This window comes from Cupressus sempervirens, chromosome 4 (genome assembly GCF_028749045.1).
Source record: "Cupressus sempervirens isolate cs-2001-9-10 chromosome 4, ASM2874904v1, whole genome shotgun sequence".
Taxonomy (NCBI): domain Eukaryota; kingdom Viridiplantae; phylum Streptophyta; class Pinopsida; order Cupressales; family Cupressaceae; genus Cupressus; species Cupressus sempervirens.
The window spans coordinates 285,927,133-285,949,062 of record NC_143121.1 but is presented as its reverse complement, the minus strand read 5'-3'; the positions used below and the strand labels follow the sequence as shown (position 1 = coordinate 285,949,062).

The window sequence follows — 21,930 nt, the reverse complement described above, 5'->3', positions numbered from 1 at the left end:
TCCATATTTTTAGGGAGATCAACCCTCCCAAAGGCTCTAGATTCTAGAATTTCTTCTTGAAATGTAGATATATTATTTAGAATAAGGTCTCATGGAGTCTTGGGGATGGAAATGAGGCTTTGTTTTAGAAAGACTCTTAGGGTGGCTATAAGCCCCTTCTCCATTATCCTTCCCTGCTGAAAGCCATATCTTATTTAGTAGAGAGATGGGGAACAAAGGTGAAGGACTATGTGATTTTTGGAGAAGATGGATTGCATTGGAAGTGGAAAAATATTGATGTTGAAGAGATTCCCTTAGAAGATAAATCTCTTCTTCATTCAATTCTACAATCTAGAATGATCTCCTTTAAGGGAGGGGATGATAAACTTATATCGGATGGGAGAAAAAATGGAGAGTATAACTCAAAAATGAGCTATTTGTATCTTGAATCTCTTTGTCTATGTTGGGATAAGTTCTACCTTACTAAAGTAGGATTTTTTGTTGGATTTTGCTTCATTGAAAGGCCCTTAGAATAGAAAGAATTAAAAATTTTGACATTTAGGGGCCTAGCAGATGCCCACTATGTGAATTTAATGAGGAATCTTCTTACCATCTCTTTCTTAAATGCCTTTACTCTAGATCATGTTGGAATTGGCTATGTTCACAACTAGGAGTTATGTTGGCATTTCCAAATTTGATCAAGAGTATGTTAACTTCTTGGCCATTGCTAAAAACTAATAGTATATATCATAGCCTTTGAATTATGTCTCCTTCCATAATTATATGGGAACTATGGAAGGAAAGGAACCATAGAATCCTTTAGAATAAGTAGATGCATGTTGATTAATTAAGGCAAAATATTGAAGTCTCTATCATTGAATTAACAAATAATAGTTTGCTTAACTATCTTCCAAAATATGCTAAGATGACACATCGGGGTGAAAGGATGAGAGGTAGATGGATTGATCTAAAAATTCCTCACTTTTTAGGTGATGGAGGGATTCTAGGTAAATTTAAGAGATTAAAATATGTTTGGAAGGCTCCACAAAATGGATGGTGGGTAAGCACAAACCTGTGTCACCCTTTTACAAAGGAAAAGGCTAACAAAAGTAGAACTATTCACCTTCAATGACATAAAACTAGTATTATTATTTAGAATTTGAAAATGAAGTAAACTAATGAAATGTGTAGAAATGGATGAATTTTAGGAATGTAATTTTTAATAATTATTTAGAATAAGAAATGATATATTTTCCTATTTTTAAAGATAACTTTTTAGTTGTTGAAAAAAGCTAGAAATTAGGGGTCTAGTTCTCACCACAAAATGACATGGAAATAAACTTATTTCACTTTGATCTCAAATTATGTTATAGATAACATATGTAGCTAGAACAATCAAAAACAAAAATTGGCTTTAGACCTATATTTTCTCTTTTATAACGATTCAAATTTCAACTTATTCAAATTGATGGTTTTCATCTCCCACCACATTTTTCAAAACAAATGTATTCCAACCTAAAGAAAAATTATAGATTCTCGAAGAGGATTCTCTCCTCTAGAATGACATAATTTTTTTAAAAAATTGATATGATTTACTATATTTTTCTTTCTCAAAATCGACATCTTCTCAAGTGTTAAAATACGTACTTGTAAATTTTTTTAATTACAATATACTATATCTAATTAAAACACTATGAAATCCATATGAGAATATTCATGAGTTTGAGCTCTATAAAATGTTGTTTATATGTTATTAAAAAAATATAATAATAAAAAGTAAGAGCTATTAAAATGCTAGTTTTCTAAAATAATTTTATTTATTTAGTAATTAGATACTAACTAGTATAAAACATGCATTTAATAGACATTTCCAGTTGGGAAAATGTGAGACCATATATAACTTAGCTAGAATAAATCTTTCAAGATCATGTGTTTGAAAAAAATAAAAATTTAGATAGAAATACTCAAATTCAGTCATTGTGATAAGTTAGCCTAAAAGGTGACATAGTTTTGTACTTTTACCCTAGTTCAAGCTCAATTTTGATGGAGCTTCTAGGGAAAATCCAGGTCAAGCAAGTATAGGGTGTTGCATTCACAATTATCAAGGGATTGAAGTCTCTAACTTGTCCAAATACATATGACAAGCTACTAACAACTGGGCAAAGATTTTTACTCTAGTGGAGGGCCTTCAATTGTGTAAATATTTAAATATCTAATTTTTAGGAGTTGAAGGGGATTATGCCAGCATTATTAATGCCCTTAGAAAAGGTTCCCTTCCTGACTGGAAAATAGATTCTAAATTAGCTATAGTTTTAGAACTTTGCAAATATTTCAAGAAAAAACGATTTTCAATCATATGTATCGAGAAGGTAATAAGTGAGTGGATAAGTTAGATAATATGGGGATTAATGCATTTCTATAATCAATTTTTTAATTGTTGCCTCATCTTTCTAATTAATTAATAGTTACAAGGCTTAAAAAAGATGGTAAGTAACAAGCCATATTTTATCTAGTAGGAAAATAGAGTTAGCATTAGTTTTTTTCGTTCATCTCCTTACTGAATCATGATTACTTTTGCAAGCTTTAATTCTTTGTGAAGTTCAAAATCTAAGGTCATAAGGGAGGCCTTTATTACTATCTTTGAGTAATTGATATAAGCCTCCCCTCTTTAAACTTCTTGCCTTCCTTACTCTCTGTCCGATCATATTTGAAAAATATCTATCTGATTGGTTTGTAGAAGTTTAAAAAAAAAAAATTTGCGATGTTATTAATCAGTTGTAGGTGTGTTGAAGTTTATTCAATTTGAAGTTTGGCTTTTTTGTTTAAATGATCCTTTAAGACTTGATGGGTTACTACTCCTAAATCTCTGGTTGATGACCTTTTACAATTTCTTATTTGTATCTTTTTAATAGTATTTTTATTTAAGTTTCTAATCTCTAACAAAGAATTATGGAGTAGTCTATTTGGTTAGTGTTTCTGTTTCTAGGTAATTTAAGACACAAGAGTGGATCTCTATGGAGAAGATGGTAAATTATAACCATCGAATGTGGAACAAGGATATATTTTAAATTCTAGGCTAATTTTGTCTTTTTAGTGCCTTGGAAGTTGGGTTATACTCTTTTAACATTTAATATATTGCCTTAGCCTCTTGCTTATAAAAAAAAGTTACTCTTGCTTATAAAAAAAAGTATCATACATAAGTTATATCATATGATGGTACTATATTTCACTAGATATTTATTTAGTATTTTAATCTTTTTAAATATGAGTTTCCATTTTAGGAGGACCATTACACACAATAATCATAAATATATTTAGTTAATAATATTATAATTTAATATATTATTAATTATAATTTAGTATCTTAATTACAAATATATGTTATAGCAATGTGCCTTAAATTTATATAAAAACTTTAATTATTATATTACATAAAAAAATTATATAAATTAGTATACTAAATACCTTTGTTTACTATTATTTATTTAAATCTTTATTAAATTATATGTATAATACAATGGCTTAGTTTTTTCAGTTCACTTTATATCTTTCTATTCCATAGAGATGTGCATTAGGCGAGATGAATCAATATTTCATTATTATTGTGAGGAATTTGTTCATTCTTTCTCACACTCTCATTTCACCATATAATAATCCTAAAGCATAATGCCACAAGCAGAAACTTTGACGCTTGTGTCACTTGTTAAATTTTGTCAAAGAAATTCATTTGAAAGGCACTTGTGTAGCCTTCCAATTCTTCATTTCAAACCCTTAGCCTAAGCCAACCTAGGAATGAGATATGGCATTTACTTGGGAAACACAATTATTGAAGGTATAAATATAATTTTATATTTTTATTATTCACTTTCTTTAGTCTACATTTTTTCGTATATTTTGAATTCTCAAAAGTAGAACCTCTTGATGTCTAGCTTGGATCCACCTATTTCTTATGAACGAAAATGGTTTTATGAATCGCTTAAACATCACATATTAAGACTTGATTCATAAGCTACAAGTGATAAATATTCAAAATTGACTTAATTCTTCTTTAATGTATGATGTTCTTCCTTAATATATGATGTTTTTAGTCACAATATTTGAACTTTGATTACTTGACTAACCTTGCATGTTATTCTCTTGCCTTGTGAGCTATGGCAGCCGAAGAATAGACAGAAGCATCTGCATGTCGTCTTCATCCCTCATTTCATTGGGTCCAATTTAATTTTCAGTCAATCTTGATATGATGTGTTTCCGAAGGATTCTTGACTCGTAGCTAGACTTGTATTTCACGCCAAAGGGAAAATGTATATACCTAGGCACTTCCTTGTGTAAATGCCATGTGAGATACTTCATCCTCAAATAACAAAGAAATCTATAGGCAATTTAATAGAGAAGGCACTGGGCAATTTAGGATCCGTTTGGTTTGTGGAATTTAAAAAACCCGGATTTTTACAAACCTTGATTTAGTCAAATCAAGGTTTTGTATATCTTCACTTTGATTTTTGAGATTTTACTAAAACCATTTGTTTCACTTGGAATATGCGTGTGAAGACATAATTTTATGCATAAGCTTGGAGTTGAAGGCAAATTTCAAAACGTGGTCCAGTTATTGTTTTCACACTCCTTAAAAACAAAACTAGATTTTGATTTTCAATTCTTACTTTTATTAGGAAGTTGGAAAACCTAGTTTTGAGGAAAAATTGGAAGTCTCGTATGCTAATTACATTTTGCAAATTTTGAAACAAACGTACAAATTTTCAAATCCGGATTTTGAAAAAGCCAATTCCTATCATCTTCCAAGAACCAAACGGACCCTTAGCAAGCACTAAGCAATTCATTTCACAAAGAAATCTCTGTATTTATAGATAGAAGGCACTAGGCAATTCACTTGACAAAGAAATCTAGGAAATTCATTTGACAAAGAAATCTGCAACTACATGCTTCCATCAATAAGTCAAAGTTTGGTTATATATAGACCTCGCTCTATCAAGCTCCAAAACAAGAAATTCTCTTGGAGATTATTTTCGAACCTTGCAAGTAAGAAATTCTCTTGGAGAGTATTTTCGTAAGTGTTATTATAGTTGCTCATGAACTATAATGTTTTCAGCCTGACATTGATTGTTTTTTTTCCTAATAGGAGAATTGTTTATCCAAATTTAGCAGGTCTGAAAGATGTCAGGTATGCGATTGACAAGCGTGTGCTTGCTGCTCATTGGGTTATTGAGTTTGGCCCGCTCAGATTTAGATGGTAATTTATTTTTCAGTAGGAGATCAATTTCACACTAAATCAAATTGTGATATTGTTATTCATGAGTAGTGATTCAACACAAATCTATTTCTTATGAGAATAAATGAAACAGTGAGCATTCATTGAATCTAGTGTTGAGATGGGTGGCCTCAAGGAAGTCCAGGTGCTTCACCTCTGTGAACATCAGGTAGATCTAATGAGTGCTGAGTGTTGCATTTATACTAATGAGAGATAGATTTGTGTTGAATGGCTATTCATGAAACATGGGTCAATTAATTTGACTCAAAAACTACACAGTTAAATCTTGATAACAACATCATAACATCTTATTCAATTTCCCACACTTAAATCCAGACGACTATAACCCGTTTTTCCTATGCAGGCTTCCTTAACAAGTTATGTGGCGCCAACGATAATCTCACAGATAAGAACTTACAACACTGCATTTCCGATTCGCCTTTCGTTAGAGCTCGCAACGTTTCGATTGTGCGCTCAAATGATACCGGCCGCTACGTGCAATATTTGACAATGGCCTATTTTCCAAACATGGCAGTGAAGAAATATTGCTACAGGATCCCTGTGAAGCCCCATCGAAATTACCTGGTAAGAGCAACTTTCGCCCCTGATTCCACAACTCCTTGGGCAAGATTCTTCGATTTACTTATCGAGGGAATCAAGTGGAGGAGTCTCAACTTATCTGATTTAAACAGTACCATGTGATATTATTACGAGATCATCTTGGCCGCCAAAAGTGAGAATCTGGGTTTATGCCTTGCTCGCAATACTCAGACAGAGCAAAATCGTTTTGTTTTCATTTCAAGCATTGAGCTCCGCCCACTCGAATCTTCTATGTACAATTCAACTGATTTCCAAAATCAGGCCTTGAGTCTGCTTGCTCGCTTAGATCATGGCACATCTTCCAACCTGAAGTAAGTGTTGTTATCAAATATGTTTCTCTTTGATTGACAAAAGGTATGTTACACTTCAATTTGATTATAAATTGTGATAAAGCTTAGAAAAATAAGTCAATTTTGACTTAGTGTAGGAATGAAACTTTAGTCAGTTTGGTTGTTGGAATAGGAATAAGAAATTAGGAATATATTTTTTATTTTTTATTTGGTGCGTCAATTAGAATAGGGAATAGGAATGCATATTCCCATTTTGTCCCTAAAAAGAGCTTATGTCAATAGCTGTTATTAGAATAATCATTCATATTCCCAATATGTATTCCTATTTTCAATTCTTATGCCTGCATTTAAGATTGATAATTTTATCTCAGTTTTGCTGCAGCTAAAAAAAATTATACAAGGAATTGCACCCATGTTTGAACTTATTTAACTCAAATTTGAACTGTGGTGGCAACAAGCAGGTTCTCAGACAATCCATTTGACCGCAAATGGTCATGGAGGAAAGCTCCTAGTAACTCAATGGACATTGGCATTAAGAATGAGCAACCAAAATATTTAGGGAAGGAGTTAGTGAACAGACCGCCAGTGATTGCTTTAAGAACTGCTATTGCAAAGGGAATAGTGGCGGATATGAGACTTTTTGTTGGAAAATTAAATGCAGTGGCCATTTCTCCCTAGAGCCAAATGCTCACCTACCACATCTGACATTCAGAATAGATAGAAACATAAATACGGTGGGTGAGATTTTTGAAATCAGAAATGAGGGGGAAAATGGAATGTGACAAAAGGGAATGTTTCTACATTCATTTTATCTCAGTCAAATCATTTAGTAGATCAGTTGTTGCAGAGTAGAGCAGAGAAGGAACAAGAAAAGAAGTTTGTGCCCATAGTTGCACGTGTCTCCCCTGCCCTCTCTGTAAGTTTGTTATTGTTGAACTTGTCTTGTTGAAGCAGTGATTGCTCCAAGCATCATTGTATGCAACCATTAGAGTTGCAGGTTTAAAGTATTTTTGAAGTTTGAAGTATTATCAGTTTAGGGTTATATTAGGGTTTTTCTGGTTGAAGCTGAATGCTCTCAGATTTTGTAATAGTTTATATCAAAGATTGAATAGAAGGCAAGCAGGCATACTTGAATCCATTGTTCTTCCCTTGTATGTTGTATTTGAGTAATTTGTTTGAAAGGTTAAAGCTTTGGCTCTCTGATTTTAATGGTGAAAGCATCCACGTTGGAATTTCCTAAGTTATAATATCTTCAGCTTGAAACAGAACACTCGGCATCCTCTTCTGTTGTTAATATTTTCTAAGTTATAAATTTTAGTTGGAGTCGAGCTCTGTAATGGGCACCCCTGAACGTCCCAAAAACTAAACCAAATCGCTGAAAAGAATTATGTCAAACAGCTTGCATTCAACCTCTTATTTTTCCGTTTAATGTTTTAAACCCCTTATAACTCCAGAAATCAAACGTTTATTTGTTTGTTGTGTTTTGTGCATGGAATTGGTATCATACAACATAAAAAAGAAAGAAACTACAATAATATGCAAAGTGGAAATGAACTACTGCCAATAAAATGTTATTTTTAGAATTCATAAAACCAAATACATGGTAGATTTATCAACTCACTAATTACTTCAGCATTATTGACATAATACTCCAGCGCATGCTTTCGAACTTGCTGCTATAGCACTTTGTCCTTCAATTAGTCCACTACCTTCATAATATCATTCCCTCAAAGCGGCATAAGCGTCGGACAAGTAGTGAAGAAGATATGAGAAAAATACCAAATCTACCTATAGCTGAAAATGCAACTAAACTACTTGATAATGAAGCCGATAATAAAGAATTCCAAAGGCCAAACCCCAAGGGAATGACGTCTAGAATGTTATAAGAGAGGATAAACATCCTCAAATGCCAAGAAAGAGCTGCAACTCACACACCAATTTCTTCTCATATTCAACCTGTCTAATGAAGCCACAAATGCTTCCTTTTATTCTATTCTCAAGGGTCCGCTCAACTCATATGGGCAATGTGGGATAAAAGATGTGTAATATATAAAACATATATTAAAATACCCCTTATGTCTCCCTTGGGTACACATCACCATAAAATAAATATTAAAGTAACACTTTAATATTTTATAATTAAATTAGACATTACTTTAATAAAACTTTAGGCATTAAAATGTATTAGCAATCGGACTCCGAATGATGCGAGTGATAGCTCATCAAAAAGCTCTCACCGAGGAGTATCGAATCCAATCACCAAAATTGACCTGCACTGTGTCCTGCCGACTTACTAAAAATAGTAAGTATGCCTGAAACTGAGTAAATCAACTTCATTTTGGCCCAAACTAGAAATGACTAGGCCAAAACACTCTAGGATCCCATTAAACCCTTCGTTAGCCCTTGGGACCATGTAGAAACAGGCTAACTCAAACACACTTGGTCAACTGCTAAAATGGGGACATTACAGTCCGCCCCCCTTGAAATTGCTTGTCCTCAAGCAATCTCAGTCTAGCCTGCTGAATGACTTGCTCACTCTCCCATGTAGAATCTTCCTCCGGCAGGTCTTTCCATCTGACCAAATACTCCTTCACTATCATGTTTCTAAGCTTCCTCTCTCTGGTGTCCAGAATAGCCTCGAGTACTAACACAAGCTTCCCCTCCTCATCCAAAGGGGGTAAATCTATAGAAGGCACTACACTCTGACCAATGGCTTTCTTAAGCCTAGATACATGAAACACATTGTGCACTCGATTGCCCTCTGGAAGCTCAAGCTCATAGGCAACTTTGCCCACTTTGTGAATCACTCTGTAGGGACCATAAAATCTAGGTTTCAACTTTTTAGCTCCGCTCTTCTTGAGCGATGACTGTCTATATGGTTGTAGCCTCAATTAAACCATATCCCCTACCTCGAAGCTATGCTCTATTCGGTGCTAATCAGCATACAATTTCTATTGATTCTGGGCCTGTTGTATATTCTCTTTGAGCACTTTCAGGATGTCCTGACTATCCTGCAATAAGATTTTGGCTTTGGGCACTCTATTGTCCCCCAAAACTAAATCCATGAAGCTAGGTGCTTCGTAACCATAGAGTGCCATGAAAGGAGTCATCTTGATGGACATATGATAAGTGGTGTTATAACAATACTCTCTCATATGCAACCATCTGATCCAAGCCTTTTTTTGTGTAGTTACATAGTTCCTCAAATATCCTTTCGCCCATTTATTCACAATCTCTGTTTGTCCATCTATTTGCGGATGATAACTAGTGCTAGCTGTAAGATCTGTACCACACAACCTAAACAACTCTTGCCAAAAAACACTCATAAACTTACTATCCCAGTCGCTGACAATGAATCTAGGCAGCCCATGTAACCTGAATATCTCTCTAAAGAAAAGATCTGCCACCTGTGCTGCTGTGTAAGTGGACGGAATAGCAAAGAAGTGAGAAAACTTCGTCAAGTGATCCACCACCACATAGATGCAATCCCTTCCCTACACTCATGGTAAACCAGTGATGAAGTCCATCGAAATACTTTCCCATTTCCTATGAGGAATGGGCAAGGGCTGTAATAAACTTGCAGGAAATGTGTGCTCTCCCTTATTCTATTGACAAACCACACACTCCCTAACATACCTCTGAACATCATCCTTGAGCCCTTTCTATGAAAACCGCTCTCAAATTTTTCTGTAGGTCTTGCAGACCCCCGGATGTCCAGCTGTGGGTGCATCATGAAATGCCTTCAGTATCGCCTCTCTCAAATGTGATGATAGAATCAAATAAACCCTATCCTAAACTCTGATCAATCCATCTATCACCTCATAGTGATCATCCTGTATGGTACCTGAAATCAATCCAGAAGCCCAAGCATCTCCCACATACTCTGCTATAATCCGATCTCTCCAATCTCCTAAAATCTCTACCAGAGCACATAAGTGAGGTCTCCGAGATAAGGCATTAGCCACCACATTTTTCTTACCTTTGACAAACTCTATGTCAAAGTCATAAGCCTGCAATTTAGTCACCCATTTTTGTTGCCAGTCATTAAGATCATGCTGGCTCATGAAGTATTTAATACTGTTGTGATCAGTCTTGATCACAAAATGTCCACCTACCAAATATGATTGAAATTTGGCCAATGCATGCATTATGGCCAACATCTCCCAGTCATAGACAAAATAACTTTTCTCAACTCCTCGGAGCTTCCTACTCTCAAATGCAATGGGATGCTTCTCCTGCATCAATACTGCTCCAATCCCATCACCTGATGCATCACAATAAAGCTCAAAAGGCTTCGTGAAATCTAGTAGAGCTAGAACTGGACATGAAGACATTACCTACTTGAAATGCTCAAAACACCTCTGTGTTGCCCCTGTCCACACGAAGGCTCCTTTCTTGGTAAGATCTGTCAAGGGTGTAGCAATCTATGAGAATCCCTTAACAAACCTCCTATAAAAACCACATAAAACAAAGAATCCCTTCAGTTGTGTAAGGTTTGGTGGAGTAGGCCACTCTACAATAGCTCTAATCTTTTCGGGATCAACCCAAACGCCATCTGCACTAGTGATATGCCCAAAGTAAAGGAGCTTAGTCATGCCAAACTCACATTTAGATTCCTTGGCATACAATGACTCTCTTTCAAGAATAGATAACACCTTCTCCAGATGATGTAAGTGCTCCTCCCAGGTCTTACTGAAGACCAAGATGTCATCAAAGAAGATCAAGACAAATCTCCTCAGCTGCTTCCTAAATACCTAGTTCATACAACTCTGAAATGTAGCGGGTGCATTGGTTAGACCAAATTGCATAACCATGAACTCAAAGTGGCCATAGTGACATCGGAAGGCTATTTTCTCAATGTCCTTTTCTCTCATCTTGATCTGATGGTATTCGGATCGTAAAATCAATTTTGGTGAAGAAGCATGCCCCATGCAACTCATCAATCAGCTCATCAATCCTAGGAATGGGATACCTATTTTTAATTATTTTCTTATTCAGTGCCCTGTAATCGATGCACATGCACATCGTCCCATCCTTCTTCTTTACCAATACTACTGCTGAAGCAAAGGGGCTCTTACTAGACCTGATATGCCCCATCTCCAACAAATCCTTAATCGCCTTATCTATCTCATCCTTGTGTTTCTTAGGATGACGATAGGGAGTAATCATAACTGGATTGGCTCCCTCCTCGAGCTCAATAACATGTTCCATCCCTCTGTCAAGAGGAACCCCATGAGGAATATCACTAAATACTTTAGCATGTCTATCAAGTATCTTCTGGAAATTTGGTGGATGACTCTTTTCTTGTGGCTCTGGTGAAGGTGGCATAATGTGGCACTCTGCCGCCCACTCTATATCATCATGACGAAAAAGTCTCTGCATTCTCCTCAAAGACACTACTCTACAACCTCCATCTGAAAGTCCTCTAAGTACCACAATTCTGCCCTCATGCTGGAATCTCATCTCCAATTTTGCTAGGTTGAGTGTGAACTCAACTAGTGAAGCCATCCATGTCATGCCGAGGATGACATCATAATCTCCCATGTCCACAACATAGAACTCATCCTCCAACTCATAGCCATCTCCAAACCTGATGTGAAGATTAGATATCTTCCGAGTGCATAATAATTTATCACCGTTAGCCACCATGACTCTAAACCCATCATGCTCCTCTGTCTATAACCCTCTCCTGGCTACCAACTGTGCATCTATGAAGTTATGTGTAGCCTAGTGTCAATAAGAGATATCACTTTCTGCCCCTAGATAGTACCCCTGACCTTAAATGTGATTGCCTTTTGGGCCCCTGTCAAGCGTGCCAATGATCTATCATCCTTAGGAATGTTGCTCTCCTCTATAGTGTTACCCTCATCTGAATCGGAGTGCTGACCCTCCCCCTCTAACTCTGACTCTTCTGCTGAAAAATTCTCCATTTGATTTGCCTTAGCCTTGAAAGAACATTTATGAGATAAGTCCCAAGGCTCTCTACAATGGAAGCACAGCTTCTTCTTTCAAAGTTCATTCAAGGTTTCATTGTCTAGTCCTTTTGATCCTTCTTTGGGTTTGCTATACTCTTTCTAAAACGGTTTTTTGTCTTGGTCCTTGTGGTAGGAAGAATCTGTTGGATGGTTTTTTCCTTTATATACCGAAGGGGCTAAATCTCATTCCTTTTTAGTTGCTTCAGCTAAGGTGAGTGGATCATGTCCCTTCACCCAACCTCGTAATGGATCAGTAAGACCATCACAAAATAACACCACCAATCTCCTAGGAGAGATATCAGTAACAAGTACAGACAAGCACAGAAACTCGGCAATGTAAGCATCCACAGAACCTAACTATTTTAACTCTGATAGCTCCTTGAAATGTAACTTAGGATCCCTAGTGTCAAATCTCTCAATCAATGTTTCGGTGAATTCCTCATAGGATGTAATATGATTATGCCCCAAAGTCACCATGCCATGATGCCACCATTCATGTGCAACGCCATCCAAGTGCATAGCCAAATACTTGATAGCCTCCTCCTCAGGCATAGGATTTAGCTGCAAGTATGTATCTACCTTCTACACCCAAGCTCATGTAGTCATCTTCCCTGAAGCATCATAATAAGGTAAAGAAAGTTTTTCAACTTTCTTCCTCAGGTCAAAGTTTTGATTCCTCCCTCCTACTCTAGGCATGTGTCTCATCCTCAAGTCAATATAATCTCTGAGGGAAATATCCACCTGAAAATATGGTCCACTAGCCTCCCAGTCCCTCCTGAACTGATCCTATAACTTGGTAATTTGTGGTTCGTTTACTATTTGAACCGGATCTCTGGGTGGGAAAGTGGGTAGAAGAGGTCTCGATCTCGCAGTCCGCGCTGGGCGTGCAACATGTTATCAGCCTCATTCCCATTATTGTCATGTCCATTATTACCATTAATGTTATTCTTAGGACCATTGTTATTGCCTTGGCCTCCATGGTTATTGTTTCCCTCGTTGTTATTGTTTCCCTCATTGTTATTGTTTCTGCTGTTGGCATCACCTGGATTAATATTGACACCCATCTATCTAGCCATGAGCTACAACATCATGTCCATTTGCCTATTCTTCTCCTGTTGCATATGCTACCCCTGCTCTAATGTATCTAGTAATTGTCTGAATAGTACCTCCCCCTCATCTGGACCAGCATTTCCACCTCCGCCTAATCCTATATTCCTATCATCTCGATCACCCATATTATTGTCCTGATCAAAGAATATCTCCTCTGTTTCTGTATGGTTGGATTCAATGTCCACCTGCATAGATGTACTAGACTGTTTGCTTTGCAAGTCTGAAATCCTATTTTGTCTTGCTCTGGTATCGTGGAAATTATAAGACCCCTGTCACATGCTCAAACATAAATGCTTAGCCTGTGTTTTTCTTTATTTCTGATTTTAGTGTTTTGACATTTCGTCAAACACTTTTCCCTCTATCCGGCTATTCCAAATTCCCTATAAGACCTCCATAGGATGGCAAGACTTATAGCTCTGATACCACTGTAATGGGCACCCCTGAATGTCCCAAAAACTAAACCAAATTGCTGAAAGGAATTATGTCAAACAGTTTGCATTCAACCTCTTATTTCTCCGTTTAATGTTTTAAATCCCTTATAACTCCAGAAATCAAACGTTTATTTGTTTGTTGTGTTTTGTGCATGGAATTGGTATCATACAACATAAAAAAGAAAGAAACTACAATAATATGCAAAGTGGAAATGAACTGCTGCCAATAAAATGTTATTTTCAGAATTCATAAAACCAAATACATGGCAGATTTATCAACTCACTAATTACTTCAGCATTATTGACATAATACTCCAGCGCATGCTTTCGAACTTGCTGCTACAGTACTTTGTCCTTCAATCAGTCCACTACCTTCATAATATCATTCCCTCAAAGCGGCATAAGCGTCGGACAAGTAGTGAAGAAGATATGAGCAAAATACCAAATCTGCCTGTAGCTAGAAATGCAACTAAATTGCCTGATAATGAAGCCGATAACAAATAATTTCAAAGGCCAAACCCCAAGGGAATGACGTATACAATGTTACAAGAGAGGATAAATGTCCTCAAATGCCAAGAATAGAGCTACAACTCACACACCAATTTCTTCTCATATTCAACCTGTCTAATGAAGCCACAAATGCTTCATTTTATTCTATTCCCAAGGGTCCGCTCAACTCATATGGGCAATGTGGGATAAAAGATGTGTAATATATAAAACATATATTAAAATACCCCTTATGTCTCCCTTGGGTACACATCACCATAAAATAAATATTAAAGTAACACTTTAATAATTTACAATTAAATCCTCTCACCGAGGAGTATCGAATCCAATCACCAAAATTGACCTGCACTGTTTCCTGTCGACTTACTAAAAATAGTAAGTATGCCTAAAACTGAGTAAATCAACTTTGTTTTGGCCCAAACTGGAAATGACTAGGCTAAAACACTCCAGGATCCCATTAAACCCTTCGGTAGCCCTCGAGACCATGTAGAACAAGGCTAATGCACACACACTTGGTCAACTGCTAAAATGGGGATATTACAAGCTCACTCGGCATCTATTGGTGCTGAGCATTTCCTTTGTGTGTCGAGCTCTTCTTGTGCTGAGCCAACTCGGCACCTTTACGTGCCGAGTAAAATTAGCACTCGGCAATAGTTTGTGCCAAGTAGTTTTTAGAGTTGTGAAAATTGATTTTTAGGTTTGTGAGTATTAATTTGTTAATTTATATTTCTCACAGGTTTAGACTCATTTGTGCCATTCTCTGATCTAGGAGATTACTATTTTGCACTTTATTTCTGTAACCTCAACCAAACAAGCCTCACTCATAAATTTGTTGCCTTCATTAACGAAGCCCAATCATCTGATTTCATACAGCTTAATTTTTTGTAGTGTTTGCAAGCAGATTGGGAGATCCCACAATAATGGGTTCCACTTTTTGACCAATTTTGACACTGAAATCAATATTTTTGCAACAAACGTCACGTTCAAGTGACTATATCTCCAAAACTATAAATAATTTCAAGATGACATAAACTAGTGATTTTGAATAATTTGTTCCTACTTTGTAACTATATTTTTTAATCTAAAAAATAATAATATTTATGTCAATTTTTTTTATCTCCTCTGAAAAGTGGTACATAATAAAATTCAATATTTTAAAGAGTGACAGTCCGTTTGACACACATAACTTTTTTTCTAGAAATGATAATGAAGTAATTCTTTGGGAGTTGGATTTGTAACATCAATATCTAGTGTCTGCATTTGGTTTGATTTATTTATTTTGAATATTGTATAGTTTAGAAAGTTTTGAAGTGACACGAATCGTAATTTAGACATACGTTCCATTTGACACAGATAATTTGAAGTCAATTTATCATAAACCTAATTTTTTTTTTTGAATAGTAAGGTATCTCAATAAGCTAGTGCCTACATATTTTTCAAAAAAGATTTGACCTAATTTACTAATTTTCCCGAAGTGTCGAAGTCGGTTGATGTTCAATCAGTAATGAACCTATAATGAGTTAAACTCATATTTGAAAGTCTTAACGACTAAAATATGTATTAAAATTACAGTCGTTGGAAAGCTTGCTTCGAGCAGCATATTTTGATATTTTTTATTTTATAGTAGGAGATCATTCTCCTGCAATTATGGGAGTCAAAAGAGCAAAAAATTAAAAAAATTATGAAAAATGAGTTCAAATTTTCCTAATTTTGAGCGTTCGCTCGAACACTGTGTTCAAGCAAACATATTATGCATGTTCACACAAACACATGTTCAAGTGAACATGTTTGTTGCACTTTCACAGTGGCCGAAAAAATATCTAGCTATGTTCGCACGAACATAGCTAAAAAATTTGTGTTCATTCGAACAATCGAAAAAGCCAAAAATTTATCAAAAATGGGCCCTGCGCCTACATGCATGAAACATCATTCTATCCGCGAAACAAAAACCACCATGTCTCACATTTTAATCATTGATTGCAAATTTTCATTATAGACGTCATTCTGTGCCATCAATCTTTGTATTTAGTACCAACCTGATAGTGCATTTCAGGCTTGTCTTTGTCACGAATTTTGTCCACAGATAAATCGAAGGTAGGTGAGAGATTTCTCAATATTTGCAAATTAATATTCTTCCTATCTTCGTTAACGCTTTCATCAATATTTCTTATCTTCATTCAAATTTAATTGAATTTTTTAATTTATAACTTGAATTAATAAAAAATATTTAATTTTATTTTCAAATCAAGTTCATTCGATAAAAATAAATGTGTCATAACTCTTTATGAATTCTCAATTTCTATAAAGAAATAATCTAAGGCTTTCGTTTCCTTCTAGAACATAGATTAGATGATTTTGTGTTACTAATGGTCTCCTTGCAGCATGTGGCAATTGTGGGATGAAGACATTATCATAACAAACTACTAATGTTTGCTTTGTAGGACGTTGTCGAAGACCATTGTGTGTTTGTCAAAACCATGTGTGTGGATTTATTAGATTAAATAACACTTCGTTTGGTGCTTAAAATGAACTTTTTATTTTCTACCTAGCGTATTTACAGTGTTTAAATCCCTAGGAGTTGCATTGGACGTATCCTCTCCCCTCGCCATTCATGGATCTTGGGTGTAAGAGAAATCCATGTAACTTCTATAGGAGGCCTACCTTGGACCAAGATACTCAATATTGGGTATGCCAAGGGATGACCTCAGAGTGGTAATGGGCCAAAAGCCAGGTCAACATTCCAGCCGCTATATAAAACTCGATTACGGTGAAAGCCGTGTCAGCGGTATTGTTGAGTGATAGCTCTCCTCCAGTATCTTTGTGGTACGTCAAACTCGATTCTCGGGGCGAGGAGACCTTCTGAGGAAGTTTATCACTCACTTGTTGAACGGAATGCCCTTACTAAAAACCATGTTTTAGTGGCCAAAATCCTTTCTATCCACTGGCTCAAGGGGTCACCCATGCCCGTGAAGACATCCTACATTCTTGCGGTCCTTAGTAGAGACAATAGTCCCTTGGGAAGTCATGCCCCTTGGGAAGCGGATCTCAATAGCCCCGAGAAGTGAGTGCACTGTAAGGGGGAGCCTGTGGTGCCAAGGTCCTAAGTTGTTCACTCTAGATAAGCGCGGATGAACTTTGGTTCAAGTAGGAATTCAGTGGATGCAGTCCTAAAGCCTAGGTTGTGGTGTGACTGTTCACTTTTAACAACAGCTGTTCTTGTCTTAATGTGTCTTGCGTGTGTGTAAAACATAATCAAGATAAAAGACAACATTCAAATTTACACCTTGAAAATTTTCAAAACCTTGTCAAAATATCAAACATTGTCAAAACATTACAAACTTTGGTTCAATACATTCAAACCTTGGAAAGCATAGCAACTTGTGCTCCTAAACGTGCTTGGCAAAACATAGATTTCACTCTTACATAGCATCCACTTGCATTCTTCATAGTTTGAGCCTCATACTTGCATCATATAGACTTCATATAGCACCTTTTTAGCATCCCTCATATTCACATTGCAATCATTAGCATTTAAGCTTGCATCCTTTGCATTTCACCTCAAAAATTATCACTTTGCATCTTCCATCTTGCATCTTTGCATACCCAACCCTCATCTTGACTACTTTAACCATCATTTCGGATGTCCTACACATCATTTTGAACATTCATTTTGAATTATCTCCTTCAATGTGTCTCTCCCTCACTGCTCTCTCCCTCTCCCACACACACACAAACACTATTTACTTGTGTCTCATTTTTATATTCATCCCTCCATCTCTGTCTACCCCTTTCACTTCTCTCATCACCTATCAATTTTTTTCTCCACATACACTTCTTCTCGATATCCATATTTCTTCTCCATCTCTCCCTTTATCCATCTCTATCCCTATATCTCCCTATCTACCTTCTCTTAGTTATATATTTCATTCTCACTATCTTTGTTTATCTCTTCCTTTTATCTCCATATCCCTCTTCTTCTCAATCCCTTCACCAATTGGGCCTTTTCTCCATCTCTATAGATGCACTAGTAAAGTTTGACCCATTTTTCAACAAAAAAATCTGGAAAACATAGCTCTTACAATTGCCTTAGTTTCAGCCCAGCTTTCCAACTGCTACCTATGTCAAGGTAGATTTGGCTTTGTCATTTTGATCTTATCTTTTTTTGTCATTTTTTGATCAAGATCCAAAGTCTATTGTCATAATGTTAAACTCTTAGGTTAATACCTTGTAAAGATTTCACCTAAGTTCAAAAAACCTTATGTATACCGAGCTATCATTAGCATAATCATATTTCTAAATGTCATTTTTGACTTACCCTAGTGGTATATCCCCCTCATATTGCATTTTTCAAACCCTATCAAATTGTCCATCAACCAACTTGTCTTCTTGATCACCTATCCTCATTTTGCATAGCCTAAACGTCATTATTAACCCTAGGAAACCATCCCTTGCATAGTCCACTTTGCGTACACCTACCTTTAACATCCTTACCGAGTCCAAAACATAACCCTAACCTTCATTTTGCACATCATAATCTTCATCTTGCATACCTTCAAAATGACACCTTGCATTTGCACTTGCATAACATCCCTAGGACATTTGTACTTTGCATATCAAAACCCTAGATCATTTAACATTTCCTCACATTGCATAACATCCCTAAACACTTAAAAATATAAAAAACACTCATATATTGCATACACACATCTTAATTATCAAGTTTTGACCTCTTTTATCAACTGCAACCCTGTTTTACCAACTGCACACTTCATGGGTGGAGTTGGTAGTTTCAGGGCACACTTGGTAGTTTTAGGATGCACTTGGTAATTAGGTGTTTCATTCTAGGTTCCAAAACCCTAATCTGCACTTCCACACCTTGCATTGCATCCCAAGACCTTAAGAAACACTCTAAATCACTCAAAACACTCAAAATTTGCATTTTAAGAAACTTTGGAGCTACATCATTTGCAGAAAAAAGGACATGGGAGCTACAAATAAAAGAGGGGGTTTCTAACCTTTTGTTTACTTTTTTTGATTAGTTTGGCTTTCATGGTAGACTAGTGGGTGTTAATGTATGTTGATTGAGTTTTGTGATTTCTCATAGTATATTATGCATTTAACCCATTTTTCTAGTCCTACAATAAGAATGAAAAAATTAAAAAGACAAAACGATTATATATTTTATAAGAAAGAAAAATTTATTTTTTAGGACAAACATTATAGTATTCATACCATGTTATCTGTTTGTGATTCAATGATGGCTTAAGAAGGATTTGGTGATTTGCTACTTGTAAAGAATGCGACTCACAGATTTTAGTCATATAATGAAAAATATTTATGTCTTTTTGCAGACGATTGCATTCTATTGATTTCTGTCAAATAATTTAAAAGTACTAACAGCGATAGACAAATTTGTACAGTGATTTTTTTATCTGGTTACTGCACGAAATTTATCTTGAGGCAAGGGATAATTTGTTTTTTTTAAATTTTATAATGGGAAACAAGAGAGGAAGGCAAAACAAATATGCAAGGAAAAGATCTGATGAAGCAGAACAAAGAAATATTCAGAAAACTATGGCACGTTATCATCGAATTAAACAAGGTGAAGGAAATGTTGAAGAAGGCTCAACAGAAGTACAAGTAGTGCCTATGGGAGAGAGGTCAGGAACACTCCCTACGAAATCTCAAACAATGAATGTTGAAGAAGGTTCAAGATCAGTCCCTACAGAGGTTCAAATAACAGAAGTTGGAGAAGGGTCAGAATCTTTCCTTGTTGAATCTCAAATAATGGATGTTGCAGAAGGCTCAAGATCAGTCCCTATAGAAATTCTAGTCACAGAAATCAGAGAAGGGTTGAGATCAGGTGCAGGAACTAGTATGGATGAACTCTTAAATATTGTCCAATCTATAAAGTATGGTATTTCTCATAAGAATTTAGATCATTTACTTAAAATGGATGTAGATAAATTGAGAAAACTTGCAGCTAGTGTTCAACCATTAAGTTTGTCTAAGAGAAGGTCAATGAAGAAGAAGATAAGAGAAATTATGACTCAATTTGATAATACTAAAACACTTGAACAAGCTTAGTTGCTTTCACTTTTTCTTACACAAAAAAAGTTGCAAGAGGCATTGAAATTGTTAGGTGTAAACACAACATCAAAAAAGAGAAGATTTTCTAACATGCAAACTGATTTGATTGAAAATGTTAAACAAGGTTTGAGAAACATAGGAAAACACTCTCAAACTAAAGATAAGTCTGCGGCAAGAAAAGTGATGTTGATGTCTATTGTAAGTAAGAATATGACCCAAAATAGACAAATATCTTCAATTTCGTCTGAAATGTGTTTTAGTAGGAAAACAATGAGAGAATATGTTAAGAGAAGATTAATTGTGGATGACAGTACTATGGAGGGAAATTGGGCAATCATGTGTAGAGCACCTCATTCTGATAGGATTGAAGAGTTATTAAAAAAATTAATCATATCATTTTGGATTGATAACACTCATCCTTCATCAAAAAGTAGAGATGTTATTAGGCATAGGATTGCACCTGGTCAATATGAACATCATACAAAACATTGGTTGGACACAACACAACATGAGTTATATGTGTCATTTTGTAGTCAACATCCTAATATAAAAGTTGGGCAAACATTGTTTGAAAAATTGAAGCCATACTTTTTGAGGTCAAACAAAGTGTTTGGAACGTGTTTTTGTCGTCATCATATTGAGTTTGATCTCCACTATCAAGTATTTCGAAAGTTTGTAGAAGACACATATGGTTTTCATGTTGCTCCTCCTAGTAGGAGAAGTGAGTTTATATCATCCATTTTGTGTGACAACATAGATGATCCAGCTGGTCAAATAAATTGCATCAAAGGATTATGTGAAACATGTGGTGAATTGGCTCTATTTCCTTTGAAAACTGAAAATATTGATGTAACAAAAATATTGAATTGTAAAAGTTACAAGTATGTCAAGAATGAAACAAAGTTGGGGAAAGAAACAAAAAATTTGGAATATGTTCAAGAGGAGTTGCCTGTTCTAACATTTATGGACAGATTTAAGAAATTGATTCAACCTTATATTTGTCATGCATTTTTTGCAAAGTGGTAAGCACAACAGTTTCAAACTCTGAGAGATAATTTTCCACTTGGAACAATTGTATCAGTTTTTGATTTTGCAGAAAACTATTCATTTGTTCATCAGAAAGCAATTCAATCAGATTATTACTTTAATATGCAAGTCACTATTATGGTGCATGTTTTTTATAGACATGCACAGTTAGATTTGGATGGTGTTCAGAGTATAGTTCAAGCATGAGTAATTATAAAGGAATATCATTTTTATATAAGTGATGATAAAGAACATGACATTCGCTATGTAGAACATTGCTTCAATACGTTCTTTTCTTATTTGAAAGAAAGAAACATAAATGTTGATAAACATTATGTTTGGTCTAATGGATGTTCCGCTCAATTTAAATCATCTAGGCCATTTTATGCATTGTGTAGCTATCATCACAATGAGAATATAAAACACATATGAAATTTCTTTGAGAGTGGTCATAGAAAAGGTGAACATGATGGTGCTGGAGCTTGCATCAAACGTGCTTTGTGAAAATATCAAATGAATTATCAAGGAGTTCATGTAAATGATGCACATGATGTTGTTGAATGGTGTAAGACTCATTTTGCATTAGATGAGGTTGGGACATCATCAACAATGAGTTGACAGACACCATATAGAGTCTTCTGGGAGATAACAGGTAT

General features: G+C 35.5%; 1 pseudogene; it reads left to right on the top strand.

Moving 5' to 3' along the window:
• Positions 1–5,151: 5,151 nt before the first annotated feature.
• The window catches only part of LOC149561122 (putative LRR receptor-like serine/threonine-protein kinase At1g67720), a 56,941-nt pseudogene continuing 40,162 nt past the window's right edge, over positions 5,152–21,930 (top strand).